Source organism: Elephas maximus, chromosome 12 (assembly GCF_024166365.1).
Source record: "Elephas maximus indicus isolate mEleMax1 chromosome 12, mEleMax1 primary haplotype, whole genome shotgun sequence".
NCBI classification, from domain to species: domain Eukaryota; kingdom Metazoa; phylum Chordata; class Mammalia; order Proboscidea; family Elephantidae; genus Elephas; species Elephas maximus.
Genome location: NC_064830.1, coordinates 99,778,552 through 99,792,417, shown reverse-complemented (window position 1 = coordinate 99,792,417; position 13,866 = coordinate 99,778,552).

Genomic DNA, 13,866 nt, shown 5'->3' with positions numbered 1-13,866 from the left:
ACAATGTTAAGAAGTTGGTTGAAATTTGCCTCATGCTGTCTGTGCCACCCAGCTGAGGCTGCCATTCTGCCTGCGGCCACTATACTGATCACTCCTACAATTACCACTGTTCTCTTCTCGGGGAGTCTGGGTATCTGAGGACCTACTACCCGGCCGCTGCCCAAGGCCTAGCTAATCTGAGAGGTTTAGAACAGTCAACTCCAGCATGAGGCATGAGATGTGGAAGAGGGAGGGGGAGCTGGGGGCCTGTTCTGCAGGTAGTCTGGTTGGTAGGTACAAGCTGGAGGTGTGGTTTGTGGAGGGGATACTGTTGGAGACAGGGCCAAGAGCCTTATGTGATGAGGGGACCTCATCCCATCGAATGCTGCTCTGCTGCTGGTGGGAGATGAGAAGGAAGGAAGTGAGGATATCGTTCTCTAGATGTTCACGGTGTCCTGGAGACCAACTATCCGGTATTCAGGAATTTTACAAGTTGTTAAACCATTGGTAGCATGAAATTGACCACAGTGGGAGTATTTACATCATGGAAATTGGCAAATGCTACAAATCAGAACTCATTATTTTTGGAGAGCTAGTTTAACAGTGGAGCCTGGCAGCGTACGGGTTAAGAGCTTGGCTGCTAACCAAAAGGTTGGCAGTCTGAATTCACCAGCTGCTCCTTGGAAACTCTATGGGGCAATTCTACTCTGTCTTATAGGGTCACTATGAGTTGGAATTGACTTGATGGCAATGGGTTTCTTTTTTTTTTTTTTTTTGCCATTGCCTACACCCCACATATATAAAAGCCATAAACCAAACCTGCTGCTATTGAGTCAGTTCCAACTCATGGTGACCTCGTGTGGTACGGAGTGGAACTGCTCCCTAGGGTTTTCTTTGCTGTAATCTTTATGGGAGCAGATTGCCAGGCCTTTCTTCCACGGAGCTGCTGGGTGAGTTTGATTAGCAGCCTTTATATCAGCAGTTGATCACAAACCACTTGTGCCATACATTCCTGTAATCCACTCCCCTCTTCATCAGTCTAATGGCTAAGATGTGTACGCTCACATGTACTTGTTTCTCCCCTGTAACCTGGCAAGGTGAATTTATTGTTTTCATATTACCTGGGGAAACTGAGACTGCTCAGAGAGGTAAGTGACTTGTCCAAGGTCATGCGGCTGGTGCAGGATGAGGTCTGGAATGTAACTTATGGTCTTCTAGTGTTATATCCTTCCTTCTCCCATAGCACCAGGCTGTTTTGTGCCCCAGGAGCTGAAAACTGGGGCAGCAGCTAAAGGCCATCTCTGCAAAGTCCTCCCAGGGCCTTACTGCCCCTGGTCTTAGCCCCATCTCCTGGCTGCTGAATTACTGAATTCTATCAGTGTTGCCTGAGCCTTGCGAGGTGTGAGGATGGAAATGCTGGTGGTCTCTGCTTCTGCCCTCAGTGAGCCACCTCAGGGCACAGACAAAGGTGGACTCTCTGATGGACAGATGCATTATACTTGAGCCCTGAGCTCTGGGGTGTGCTTTGTTGTTGGGGACTCCACCGGGCAGGGAGAAGGCCGTGGGCCTGTCCCCTATAGTGTTTCTATTTGTGCAGATGGCTTTTCCCTCCAGCCCCCACGAGATAAAAACCAGTTGCTGTCAGAGTAGAACTGTGCTCCATAGGGTTTTCAATGGCTGTGATCTTTCGGAAGTAGTTAGCCAGGCCTTTCTTCTGAGGCATCTCTGGGTGGACTTGAACCTCCAACTTCACAGTTAGCAGCCTAGTGTGTTAATGGTTTGTACCACCCAGGGACTCCTTCTAGAATATAAAGGAGCATTTAAATACCTTTGAAAAAAGTTGCTGTAGAGTTGTTTCTGACTCATAGTGACCCCATGTGTATCAGAGTAGAACTGCACTCCATTGGGTTTTCAATGGTTATCTTTCGAAAGTAGATTGCCAGGCCTTTCCTTTCCTATCCTGCCCCATCCTAGCCTATCCATCTAATTTTTTTTAAAGTTGCTGACTGTAACCCACTAAATTGACTTTAGGACCCAAAAGTGGGTCTGACCCCTCAGTTCTGGAAACTCCGCTCTTGGTGGTACACCCCTGAAAGCCATAGTCATTGGTAATAGATGCCTTGTGCCTGTCTGCCACGATTGGCAGAGGTCAGCATGGTGCCACATTTGGGGAACCTGGGTGCCCCACAGCCAGATGGGGGCAGGTAAGGACAAAGCAATTAGGAGCTTCTGAGAACCTGGTTACCCAGAACCCTGACCCCACAGAGAGGAATACAGGACCAAATTGTATGGTCTTTTGTCCTGGAAATGGCCCCATGTTTGGGGGCTGGGTAGTCCAGAAGACCTCACATGGGCAACATGCCAGAATGTGTGTGGCATTAGTTCGGGCAGGGCTGGGAAGGTAGGCGGGAGAGATTAAGTCCATTCGGGGAAGGAGAAGATCCCAGTTTTGGAAAGGCTCTTCTCCCTCTGTAAGCAATGTCAAGTTCTAGGCTCTGGCTTGCTGCTGAGTGAATTGCCCACCCGTCCCGGTCTGCACTGAGGGATCTTTCCACTTTTGTGCCGGCCCAGGGTCTGCTGCTCTAGAAGGCCTTTCTTTGGGGTAAACAGGAGCGCTCGGATTGTCTTTGATACTAACTTTTTTAGACCTCTGTTGTCTGCAATGTTTGAGAATGGCATTAGCGGCACGACTTTTTAAAAACGTCCTGCTGGTACTGGACACTTTCTGTCTTTGTGGAATCAGCGTTTTGTATTAACACAGTATTTGATAAACGTTTGTATCAAGAAGAATCATCTTTCCAGTAAATATTATTCTTTTCAGTGGAGCAAAAAGGACTCAAATGAATAAAAATTCAAGATGCCTCACTCTGACCTGACTGTCTTTTTAAAAATAACATTTGTCAATGGTTTTTACAAAAGGAGGCGCTGCTAATTGGAAAACGTAGAATATTTAGAAAAGGATAAAGAAAATGTAAGACCCTGTATTAGTTGTCTGTTGTGATGATCTTTTCAGTTGCCTTAAATACGTGCGAAAGTTGGATAATGAAAAAAGAAGACAGAAGAATTGGTGCATTTGGACTCTGGTGGCTGGTGAAGAATATTGAATATACCATGGACTGCCAAAAGAATGAACAAATTAGTCTTAGAAAAATTACAACCAGGATGTTCCTCAGAAGTAAGGATGGGGAGGCTTCACTTTGCTTACTTTGGACGCATCATCAGGAAAGACCGATTGCTAGAAAGGGATATCATGTTTGCCCGGTCCCGTGCCATGTTCGTGCTTGTTGGTGCGTTTAAGCCCATCGTTGTGGCTATCGTGTCGATCCATCTCACTGAGGGGTCCCCTCCCTTCTGTTGTTGCCAAACATGATATCCCCACATACAACAGAGTGAAATGCTCCTCAGTCTCACACTATCTTCATAAGCGCCAGCAAGCTTGGGTCCGTTGTTGTCTTCCAACCTAGGCGGCTCATCTTCCTGCACTATATAGAACATTATTCTGTGGTGATCCATAAGGCTTTCATTGGCCAATTTTCAGAAGTAGATCACCAGGCTTTTCTTCCTAGAATGTCTTTGTCTGGAAGCTCTGCTGAAACCTGTCCACCATGGGTGACCCTGCTAGATTTTGAGATACTGGCGGCATAGCTTCCAGCATCATAGCAACACGCAAGCCACTACTGTTTGACAAACTAATGATCCCTACGTTTATGACTCCCAGGTAAACATTGTTCACTTAAAGATCTTGGCTGAGCTACAAATCCATAGAGCCATCTTCCTACTGGATATCTATATCAGAATATCCATAAACAAATAGAATACTATCAAAATAGGATCTTTTTCTATCCTAAATTTACTTCTGCTCTACGGCCCCTCCATCTGCTCACTTGCAAAGTCAGAGCTCTGGGCACCATCTCTGATTCCTCCCTTTTCATCACCTCCTTCCCAGTAGCTCTGCTTCTTTAACATCACTCCCCATTCGTCCATTTCTCTCCATCACCACTACACCTTAGTCCAGACTGCTGTTATCGTTTTCCAGGTCCCCTGAAATGGCCTCCTGTCCTCCTTGCCCCCATCTTCAGGGTTGGCTCTCTCCAATCTTTCTGAGGAGCCCTGGTGGTACAGTCGTTAAGAGTCTGGCCGCTAACCAAAAGGTCAGCAGTTTGAATCCACTAGCTGCTCCTTGGAAGCCCTATGGTGTAGTTTTACTCTGTCCTATAGGGTCCCTGTGAGTTGGAATCGGTATGACGGCAATGGGTTTGGGTTATTTGGTTTAATCTCTCTGAAGCCCAAATCCAATTATGTCATTCTCCTGCTTAAAACCCTTGCAGACCTCCCTGTTACCCTCCAGGTAAAGTCTAAACCCCTCTGTGTATTACAGTCAGGTCACTTTGATTGCAAGTGATGGAAATCCAGCAGCTTAAGAAGCAAAGTGGGTTAATGGGCTTATGAAGCCCAGAAGGGCAGGGAAAGAGAGGGGCATGAGGCAAGGGGAACCAGGAACTTGAACGCTGCCAGGTCTTGCTTGCTGTTTCCTGGCTTCATTTTTCTCTGAGTGTCAGCTTCATTCTCTCAGACCAGCTTCTCCACTTAGCAGGGGATATGGCCACCACAGCTGGGGAGCACATGTTTGCTGATCCCTGACTTCTTCCTCCCTTTCTCCAAGCTGAAAAATTCCAGGGACATATTCTGATTGGCCTGCCTGAGTCCCATGACTATTTCTGAGCCAATCACTGTGGCTGAGGGGATTGGCCTAGATCAATGTTTTTAAAGAGGCGGCAGGTCCTGTTTGGAATACATGGCTAGAGATGGAAAGTAGCAGAGGGAAGTAGCACAGACCTGGCTACTGGGGAATTTTGAACAGACAGTCGCTCCAATTGCTCTCCACCAAAACGTGGCATACAAGACTATAGTAGAGCCTGGCTACCTGCTCACCAAATTTATTTCCTGTTCCCCCTGGCACCTTGCAATACTCCATTTTCCATACCTTCTTACAGGTGGGTGTAGTCCAGCCATGTTATGTGACCTGTTAAAGCCTCCCCACCTCTCCCTCTATCTTTCTCCACCCACTAGCTGAATGTAGAGGATTTTGAGTTCCTAGAGAAGGGATTGTCGTTGTGTGCTGTTGAGTCAATTCTGACTCATAGCCATTCCATGTGACAGAGCAGAACTGCCCCATAGGGTTTCCTAGGCTGAAATCTTTATGAGAGTAGATCACCAGTCTTTTCTCCCACAGAGTTGCTGGTGGGTTCAAACCACCAACCTTTCGGTTACCGGCCGAGTGCTTAACCATTGTGCCACCAGGGCTATGAGTTGGAATCAACTCGACAGCATACAACAACAGAGAAAGGAAGAGTCACGAGATGGAAGGAGCCTGGAGTTCTCCTTGCCTCATGCCCCTCCCACTAATCAAGAACATGAATTTCGAAATTCATCACAAGAGTGGAGAATCAACTCTTACACTACTAAGCTATGGATACTGTGGGATTTATCTGTGTGTCACTAGCATTACCTCAACTGATACAATGGCTTCCTGTGATCCGTCCCTTGTCTGGAGTTGGAATTCTGGCTTTGCCACTTCCTAGTACTTAAGCAAGTAACTTCATTGCTCTAATTCCAACATCTCTAAAATGGACAGACACAATAATGTTAACCATACAGAGTGGTGGTAAAATGTTTAGTTCTCTGGCAGAAACTTTAGTTCTAAAGAATTATTAGCTCTATGTGGTTGACTGTATTATTTGTTCACATTTCTTCCTTCCTCCCCATTCTTGAGGTCCCTGGGTGGTGCACTGAGTTCATGTGCTCAACTACTAACCTAAAGCTTAGCGGTTTGAACCCACCTGGCAACACTGCGGAAGAAAGGCCTGGCTATCTGCCGCCATAAGGATTATTGTTTTAGTTGCCGTCGAGTCAATTCCAACTCGATGGCAACCCCATATGGGCAGAGTAGAACTGCTCCACGGGGTTTTCAAGGCTGTGACCTTTCGGAAGCAGATCACCAGGTCTGTCTTCTGAGGCAACTCTGGGCGGGCTCAAATCACCAACCTTTCGGTTAGTAGTCGAGTGCTTAACTGTTTGCATCATTCAGGCACTGTCTGTACAGATTACAGCCAAGAAAACCCTATGGAGCTCAGTTCTACTCTGTAACACATGGGGTTGCCGTGAGTTGGAACCGACTTGATGGCAATGGTCTTTTTTTTTTTTTCACCGCATCCTTGACATGGATGCTCACCCCCATGGGAAGCATATACCACCCTGTCCCACTGATGTTGGGCTTAATCACGTGATTTGCTTTGGCCAAAAACTTGGATGTGACATCAGCAGATGCTTTAAACGTGCTAGTGTGCTTTGGCTTAGTGTTTTGCACTTTGGCCATCTCTCATGAGAAGAACACGCCTTTCCCAGAATGAGGAGACACATGGAGCAGATATGAACCCAGCCTGCAGCCTGGAGCAAAAGCCAACCAACTCACTGCAAGCCCAACATGGCCACAGACAACCTGCAAACCCACAAGCAAGAGAAATAAACTCTTCTCATCACAACCCTCTGAGTGTTGGGTATGTTTGTTACATAGCATTAGTTCAGCACTAGCTGACTCATATACAGTTGTTGCATATACAGGTATCATAATTATCTGTTGACTCATTCAACAGTGTAAGTTCCTTGAGGGTGCCTTGTTCATCTCTGTAGCCCCAACATCCCACACATTACCACTGCCAAGAAGCACTAAATTATTGAATGAAAGTTGCTCAGTATACAATGTGGGGAAAAAAATAACAACTGCTGACAAATTTTTGGCTGACAAGTTTACAAGGAATAACTAAACCCAAAGCAATATTTATAGGTGTGGTGCTGAGTTCATAAAGCTAGAAGTAGAAATACCATACGATCCAGCAATCCCACTCCTACGAATATATCCCAGAGAAATAAGAACATCACACAAATAGACACATGCACACCCATGTTCACTGCAGCATTATTTACAATAGCAAAAAGATAGAAACAACCTAAATGTCCATCAACAGATTAATGGATAAATTATGGTACACACACACCATGGAATACTATGCAACGATAAAGAACAATGATGAGTCTGCAAAACGCTTCACAACATGGATGAATCTGGAGGGCATTATGCCGAGTGAAATAAGTCAATCACAAAGGAAAAATATTGTATGAGACCGCTATTAAAAAAGCTCAGGAAAAGGTTTACACATGGAAAAAAGCAATCTTAGATGGTTACTAGGGTGGGAGGGATGGGGAGGAGAAATCACTAAATAGACAGTAGACAAGTGTTAACTTTAGTGAAGGGAAAGACAACCCCAAAGTCACAAAACAACTTGTGTATAAATTTTTGAATGAGAAATTAATATGCACCGCAAACTTTCACCTAACACAATTTAAAAAAAAAAGAAGCTAGGCCTGTGTCTAGTGCTATCATAACAAAAATGCCACAAGTGGGTGGCTTTAACAAACACATTTATTTTCTCCAAGTTTAGCAGGCTAGAAGTCAGGATTCAGGGTGCCAACTCTAGCAGAAGGCTTTCTCTCTCTATCAGTTCTGGAGGAAGGCCCTTGTCTCCGAGCTTCTGTTCTTGGGTGATCTTCATATGACTTGGCATGTGTCTTCCCCCTTCTCTGCTCTGCTAGCTTCTTTAATCTCTTTTATATCTCAAAAGAGATTGATAAAAAATACAGCCTACCTACACTAATCCTGCCTCATTAACATAAAGACAACCCATTCCCAAATGGGATTATAACCACAGGCATAGAGGTTAGGATTTACAACACATAACAACCTGACAGTGTTGCCCCTGTTTTTTCTTCTATGAATTTTATGCTTTGAATTTGCACCGTTAGGTCCTTAATCCATTTTGAATTTTTTTTGTGTATGGTGTGAGGCTTGGATCCTACTTCATTTTTCCACATGTGGAAATCAAATTTTCCCAGCACCATTTATTGAAGAGACTCTTCTTTCCCCACTGAATGGACTTAGCATCCTTGTCAAAAACCAGTTGACCACAGATGTGTGAGTTTATTTCTGGACTATCAATTCTATCCCATTGGTCTGTGTGTCTGTTGTTATACCGGTACCAGGCTGTTTTGATTACTGTAGCTGTATAGTATGTTTTAAAATCAGGAAATGTGAGTCCTCCTCCTTCGTTCTTCTCTTTGAACATTGCTTTAGCTCTTTGAGGCCTCTTGACATCCCGTATAAAGTTGAGGATTGGTTTTTCTATTTCTGTAAAGAAGGCTTTTGGAATTTCGATTGGGATTGAGTTGAATCTATAGATCGCTTTGGGTAGTATTGATGTTTTAACAGTATTAAGTCTTCTAATTCATGAACAGCTCCATAGGGTTTTCATGGCTGTGACCTTTGGAAACAGATCACCAGGCCTTTCTTCCAAGGCACCTACGGGTGCATTTGAACCTCCAACCTTTTGGTTAGCAGTTGAGCGGTTAACTGTCTGTGCCACACAGGGACTCCTCTTTTCACCTTAACCAGATGCTTTTTCTTTGGGCTCAACTTGTCCTTTCCGTGATTAAGTCCCGGGACTCTTTCGCCCTCTGGCGGCCAAGCAGAGCAGCTCAGCACTCCATATTTGTCCTGGTGACTTTTCAAAGGTATTCAACTAAACAGCTCAAAAAACTTTTTGATTGCCTGTCCATGTGCCAGGTGCTGGGATACAAAGATGAATAAAATCTGTACTTGCCCTGCAAAAGCTTCCAGGTAAGGTGGGAGTGAGTGGAAATCTATTCATCCCTTTGTTTATTCATTTAACAAATACAGTAAAACCTATGAGACAACCGGAACCCGTGTAAGTTGGAAACCTGTCAGAGAAGGAAAACTCATATACTTTCCACTAATACAGCACACTAGAAAAGAAGTAGGAATGCACCCTGTCAAAGGTGGAAAACCTGGGACACCTGGAAAAACAAGGCAGTCAAGTTCCGGCTCTCACAGGTTTCACTGTATTTCCTGAGCACCTACTAGGTGCCGAGCACGGCAGTACAGAAGAGAGATGAGGCCCCTGCTTTTATGGAACACAAGCTCTGCTGTGTGTTAAACCCCTAAACAAAGACATTTAAATAGGGGATAAAGGGCTATGAATTAAATGAAACCGGTAATGAGAAAAAGAATGACCGGGGAATGACAGCCAAGAAAATGGTCGGGAGACAATAGCGGAGCTGAGTTTCAGTGACGTGAAGGGACCAGAATGCAAGCTTGATAGGAAGAGCATTTTCAGTACAGGAAACAGCAAGGGCAACGATTCTGGAGGAGGGAATGAGCTTAGCGTGTTGGAAACCTAAGTTGGATGGGGCTGGAACTCCGCCACAGAGGGAGAGAGTAATAGGAGAGCGTATTTGGAGTGACCAGCAGGGGCCAGTTTGAATAGGGTTTTGTAAGCCTCGCTTTATTCTAAATGCAAAAGGAATGTCATTAGAGGATGTCAGACTGAGGAGTGAAAACATCTGGTTTATGTTTAAAGAACACGACCGATTGCCGTCAAGTCGACTCTGACTCATGGGACTCCATGCGTGGCAGAGTAGAACTATGCTCCGTGGGGTTCTCAACGGTTGATTTTTCAGAAGTAGATCACCCTGCTTTTCTTCTGAGGCACCTCTGAATGGACTCAAACCTCCAACCTTTCAGTTAGCAGCCAAGTACATTAACTCTATGGGCCACCCAGGGACTCCATTAAAGAAAGGAGTTGAACTGGTGTATCTTTTGCTGTGTCTATTATTAACAACAACAAAATAAATAAATTTGTAAATAAATAAATGAAAAGAGTTTGAGTTAATGTGGATTTGGTTCAGAGAAAGGCAAGAATAAGAGAGGAGCATGTAGGCTGGACTAAGATGTATTAGTTATCTATTGCTGCATATCAAATTACCCCAACACTTAGTAGCTGAAATAAAAAATAGAGGGAGACTCACACGGTTTCCGTGGATCAGGCATGCAGGAGCAGCTTCACTGAGTGGTTCTGGCTCAGGGTCCCTCACGAGGTTGAGTCTGGATGTTGGTCATCTGAAGGCTTCTGGGACTGGAGGATCCATGTCCAAGATGGGTCACTCCCATGGATGGTGAATTGGTGCTGGCTGTTGGCAGGGGGCCTCAGTTCCTCACCACGTGGACTGCTCCACAGGGCTGCTTGAATGTCCTCACAAGATGGCTGCTGGTTTCCCTCAGAGCCAGTGATGCAAGAGAGAGCAAGGACAGAAGCCACAAAGCCTTTTATTATCTAGCTTCAGAAGTCTCATTTTTGCAGTATCTTATTGGTATGCATGTCAGCCCTATTCTGTATGAGAGGAGACTACACAGGGTGTGAAAACCAGGAGGTGAGAATCCCTAGAGGCCATCTTGGAGGTAACACTGATCAGAGTCTTAAAGAACGAGTAGAAATTAGATACCTGGGAAAGGTGTTTCAAAGCAAAGGGAATAGCCTGAGAAAAGGAATAGAGGTAGAGTTGGTATTATCAGAGCCTGAGGAGCAGGGGTCAGCAGACTTTTTCTGTAAAGGGCCAGGTACTAAATATTTTAGGCTTTTTCTGCTGTTGCACGAAAGTAGGCATAGACAATACGTTAACGAATGGGTGTAGCTGTGATGTTCCAATAAAACTTTATTTACAAAAGTAGAGAGCAGCCCAGATTTGGCCTACAGGCTGTTGCTTGCCAACCCCTGCAGAAGAGGGATGTGGGGAGAGGTAGGAGATAAGCCTGGGTCATGGTGAGGAATACCTTAGGAGGACAACCCATGCCTAAACCCGGGCTCTCCTTCCAGCCCTGAGAGTTGCCTCTTCAAGGTTGTCCTTGTTCATTTGAACATGAACTGAACTATTCAAGCATGTCCACAGAGGTCCCTCCACAGGAGGCTGGGGACGGTGGTGTGTCTGCGGGGAGGCCTGTAAAGGTTCATGAAGATACTTAATCACACAGTCTGGGCTCAATTCTTGGCTCTTCCTCTAAGCTGTCTGACCTCTCTGAGTCTCCGAAAAGCAGAGCTTTGAACCAGTTCATTCCAGTTGGAACCCCTGCTGAGAATTTGCATTTCTAACCAAGCTCCCAATGCTGCTGGTTAGGGACCAGTTCTGAGAACTATTAGAAGAGCAGTAGTTCTCAAAATTTGTTATATGTAAGAATTACCTGGAAAAAAACAATTACCTCAGGATCTTGTTAAAATGTAAATTCTGATTCAGTATATCTGGTGTGGAAATGCAAATTCTCAGAAGGGATTTGAACCAGAACAAACTGGTTTGAAGCCTGTTGAAAAGTGGGAATTAACAACATCAGCCTCAGAAGAGTTGGAGAGTTGATATGAGCATTAAATGAGATGACTTAGGTAAAGCCCCTACTATAAGGCCTGGCATATAGTAAACCAAACCAACCCATTGCCATGGAGTCGATTCTGACTCATGGCAACCCTACAGGACAGAGTAGAACTGCCCCCATAGGGTTCCCAAGGAGCAGCTGGTGGGTTCGAACTGCTGACCTTTTGGTTAGCAGCCAAATGCTTAACCACTGCGCTGCCAGAGCCCCAATAAATGTCTGTTGCCTGCCCCTTCCCATATAATGAATATGGTGTCATTACGATAAAACTGTATACCTCAACAGCTGTTAGCAAAAAGAATCACTCCCAAGGCCAGAATTCTACGCCTTACTAGCTGGCCACTTGAATCTCCAAGTCTAGACTGTGAGTGGTGCAAAAGAATGTCTTTGTCAACATCGGGTAAGTCAGAACAACTTGACCAAGGCAAAGTCATAGAAGCTTCATAGACACATCCAGACTCCCTGAGGGATTGAATTACTGGGCTAAGGGCTGGGGAACATAGTCTTGGGGGACGTCTAGCTCAGTTGGTATAACATAGTTTATAAAGAAAATGCGCTACGTCCTACTTTGGTGAGTAGCGTTTGGGATCTTAAAAGCTTGTGAGCGGCCATCTCAGACACTCCACTGGTCCCATCCCATCTGGAGCAAGGGAGAATGAAGAAAACCAAAGACAAAAGGGAAAGATTAGTCCAAAGGACTAACGGACCACAACTACCACAGCCTCCTACAGACTGAATCCAGCACAACTAGATGGTGCCTGTCTACCACTACCGACTGCTCCGACACGGGTCACAACAGAGGGTCCCAGACAGAGCTGGAGAAAAATGTAGAACAAAATTCAAACTCACAAAAAAAGATGAGACTTACTGATCTAACAGAGACTGGAGAAACCCCAAGAGTATGACCACCGGATACCCTTTTGACTCAGTACTGAAATCACTCCTGAGGTTTATCGTTCAGCCAAAGATTAGACAGGCTCATAAAACAAAACAAGACTGAACGGACACACAAGCCCAGGGACAAGAAGAAAAAGGCAAGAGGGGATAGGAAAGCTGGATAAATGGAAATGAGGAGCCCAAGGTCGAAAAGGGGAGAGTGTTGACATGTCACGGTGTTGGCAACTCATGTCACAAAACAATATGTGTATTGTTTAATGAGAAACTAATTTGCTCTGTAAACCATCTAAAGCACACACACACACAAAAAGATGTGTCTTTGAGAAGTACTTATAGCATTTCAACCTTTTAAGCAGAAGAGTGTCATGATCTGATCTGTCTTTTAAACTCTGGCTGCTGGACGCGGGGCAGATTGTGGAAGAGTCTGGAACCCACCACCCATGTTCCTTTTCAAGGTGTCGTATGCGTGGACATCTAAGATCCCTTCCCCTGAGCGCTCACTTTAGTCTGCTCCACCCCTTCTTGGCCCTGTCATTGGGCAGCTGGAAAGTTGGTGCAGGCATAGCCTGTCTCTGCAAAGCGCCAAGCCGGGCAGGTGGCACCTGGGCATAGTGCTGACCCCGCCTCTCCGCATTGTCCCCACCTCTGCAGGCTCCGCCCCATCTGTTGAGCTCCAGCAGGAGGCGCCAGCGCACAGCCGCCTCTTCTCCCCTCCAGGTCCTGCCCCCACCCCCGCCTGAGACCCCGTCCCATCCTTTGGCAGGAGGCACTGGGCACAGCCGGCTTCTTATCACCACAGGCCCCACCCTCCTCACAGTCCCCGCCCTGTCGGTTGGGCGCCAGCAGGAGGCGCTCTGCACCGCCTACCTCTTCTCCCAAGCCCCACCCTTATCCGTAGGCCTTGCCCCATAAGCCCCGCCCCATCTGTCCGGCGCCAGCAGGAGGTGCTGTGCACAGCCCGCCTCTTCTCCCCTCAAAGCCCCGCCCTTCCCACAGGCCCTGCCCCCTCCTCACCACGCCCCTTTCATTGGGCACCGGCAGGAGGTGCAGAGCAAAGCCCGCCTCCTCTTCTCCTTGCAGGCCCCGCCCCACTCCTCAGGCCTCGCCCCGTTTCTTGGGCACCGGCAGGGGGTGTTGCACACGGCCCCCCTCTTGTCTTTCCTCAGGCCCCGCCCCACGGGCCCTGCCCTGTCCAGTGGACGCCACTTCTCTTCTCCCTTCTAAGCCCCGCCCCATTTATTGGGCGCCGGCAGGAGGCGCTGCGCACAGCACGCCTCTTCTCCCCTCAAAGCTCCGCCTCCCCACAGGCCCCGCCCCCACCCCGCCCCGTCCGTTGGACGCCGGTAGGCGGAGCAGCGCACAGCCCGCCTCTTCTCCTTGCAGGCCCCCCCCACCCTGCAGGCCCCGCCCTGTCCGTTGGATGCCTGCAGGAGGCGCTGCGCACAGCCCGCGTTTTCTCTCCTCTAGGCCTGTTAGCCTGTTCCACAGACTCCAACCCATCAACTGAGCATCGGCAGGAGGTGCCAGCTCACAGTCCGCCTCTTCTCTCCTCCAGGCCCCGCCCCGTCTACTGGACGCCGGCAGGAGGCGCTGTGCATAGCCCGCTTCTCCCCGCAGGCTCCGCTCCCGTAGGGCCCGACTGCTGCAGGCTCCGCCCTCCC